The sequence below is a fragment of the Polistes fuscatus genome, unplaced genomic scaffold (genome assembly GCF_010416935.1).
Source record: "Polistes fuscatus isolate 324 unplaced genomic scaffold, CU_Pfus_HIC Scaffold19, whole genome shotgun sequence".
NCBI classification, from domain to species: Eukaryota; Metazoa; Arthropoda; class Insecta; order Hymenoptera; family Vespidae; genus Polistes; species Polistes fuscatus.
This window is the reverse complement of record NW_025113095.1, coordinates 178,284-180,783: the sequence shown is the minus strand read 5'-3', so window position 1 is coordinate 180,783 and position 2,500 is coordinate 178,284. Positions and strand designations below refer to the sequence as shown.

At 35.4% G+C, this 2,500-nt stretch overlaps 1 non-coding gene across 1 annotated transcript in view; it reads left to right on the top strand.

Moving 5' to 3' along the window:
* Window positions 1–2,479: 2,479 nt before the first annotated feature.
* Window positions 2,480–2,500, top strand: part of LOC122515969 — a 1,918-nt gene continuing 1,897 nt past the window's right edge. The window contains exon 1 of the ribosomal RNA XR_006303454.1: window positions 2,480–2,500. This exon is cut by the window's right edge and continues 1,897 nt beyond it. This is a non-coding gene — a ribosomal RNA (small subunit ribosomal RNA).

The window sequence follows — 2,500 nt, the reverse complement described above, 5'->3', positions numbered from 1 at the left end:
TTTTATATTTCTTTTTGTTCAATTATAGAAAAACTGCTTTTTTAATTAAAATTTGTTTATAACAATTTTTTTTGCAAAATAATAAATTTATTTATTTTTTAACAATTGTTTATTAAAATTTAGCAATAAACTAAGCTGTATATAAATTTTCGTTAAGATATCTCTAACGGTTAGGAATTTATCCATTTGTTAATTAAGGAATTTATTGAATGTTAATAAAAAATTAATAACGTCGTTTACTATATATTCGTAAAGGATTATTTGATGAAAAAATTCTTTTTACGTTAAAAATTGTTATTAACAATTTTTATTGCAAATTAATAATTATTTTAATTTTTTGACAATTGTTTATTATTATTCATCGTTAAACTAAACTTTGTTTAAATTTTGGTTAAGATATCATTTTTTAACATGATGATATGGAATTTGTCCATCTTAGTTGAAAAAACTAAGTTTTTCGAGGAGAGGTGATTTTGGAGCTGCTTTGGAGGTTTTCTCCCATAAGAGACCGTGCATTTAGCCAGGCATCGCCGGACGCTCGGCGGCATATTCGGTATATATAAGGGGACACATGCTTTTGGTGTTCCAAAAGGCCTTTTGGCGCAAGAGTCTAAATTCGACTCTAAGTAACGTTTGATAGAACGTACGGACGGTGCTGTTGGATGAACCGTCTTAAGAAATATTTTCAAAGTATTCATTTTTCAATATGAACTTTGAAAAATTATCGTTATTCGATACTTATAAATTTTTCTAAGTCCATAGTCGCATGACTTTACCATAGTCGCATGACTTTACCATAGTCGCATGACTTTACAAGTCGTACGGCTCGAAATTTTCTAAGTCCCATAGTCGCATGACTTTACCATAGTCGCATGACTTTACAAGTCGTACGGCTCGAAAATTTTCTAAGTCCCATAGTCGCATGACTTTACCATAGTCGCATGACTTTACCATAGTCGCATGACTTTACAAGTCGTACGGCTCGAAATTTTTCTAAGTCCCATAGTCGCATGACTTTACCATAGTCGCATGACTTGAAACGAGCATGTATGAATGGGAAGATATTTATAAGACCGAAAGAGCCAGCGAAACACATTATGCTCGTAAAAACTTGAACGAACGTTGGAAGTTGGTGCATGCTCTCGTGCGTATTATACGTAGAGAGAGAGAGTATCTTCAAAGTTCGACTCGAGAGTCGAGTGGGATAAATAATAATTGCTTGAAGAAATTTATCCATTCGTGAGAAATGGAATGAGAAAAGTTTTCTCATACGAAATTATTTCTTTTTCGGTCGATAGAACGATCGGCTGAATCGAGTCTTATCGTACTTTTAGTTGGTTGTCGCCAGACAATCGGCCGAATATTCGATATAAAAGATACAAACAAACACAAATTTTGTTAAAAAGAAATTTTTTACCGTTGGGTTCATCTCGGCAATGCCGAAGGATGATACGAAATGGTTTCTCGAAACCAATATTAACGTTCGAATCTACCAATCCGTCCAAAAACTAAGTTTTTCGAGGAGAGGTGATTTCGGACGAGCTTTGGAGGTTTTCTCCCATAAGAGACCGTGCATTTAACCAGGCATCGCCGGACGCTCGGCGGCGTATTCGGTATATATAAGAGGATGCATGTTTTGGGTGTTCCAAAATGCCCCTTGAAGAAATACACGATATGTAGTGTATATATACATATAATATGTAAATATTAATATTGACACATCATTACCACGGGTCGGTGTCTCTGACCGAATGGCCCATACGTGGTATCCTATTAAAAAAAGGTGGTTATCATCGTTGGTTTGTCCGTCGTTCCTTTCGAAATAACGCGGAAAATCACGTGATACTTACTGAGCATCGTCTCTCTCGAATCCGAGCAGAGCTAAGAAAAATATATTATAATACGATACAAAAGGCATATATCGAAGCAACCGAAGTGAGAGAAATTTATTTCTGTAACTCTCGTACGCTCGATAATGTCAAAAGCAGTTTTGACGCTTATACCGAAACTCCCTTGAATGCCGAAGACAAGGGTTTTTCGGGTAGAGACGCTGGTTCAACTCGTTGTCCGCGTCGATGATCATGGTACGTCTTCTGGCACTGAAATAATTTCATACCGTTGGGAAATACCTGCTGCTCTCTCACAAATAATAAATATATAAATGGGTATATTAAAAGTTCGTTGCTAAAATCTATATAAAATAGATTAAAAAGAAAATACCCAAAACCACTTGGTATAATATATTGGGTAAATTCTAAAAATCCCTTAATACTAAGTGACGACTATAAAAATCCATATAAAATTGGATTCAAAGTGGTTTAAAATGGTGTGGTGATTGGAGGAGGAAAAAGTGAGAGAGACCAGAGGGACGTTCCACGGTTGAAATAAAATTAAATAAGCATCGTCGTCGGCATACGTGTCGGCGACAAGAGTTGCAAAGAAAGAAAATAATATTCTTTCGTAAAAGAGCAAATTCAGCTCCCTGGTTGATCCTGCCAGT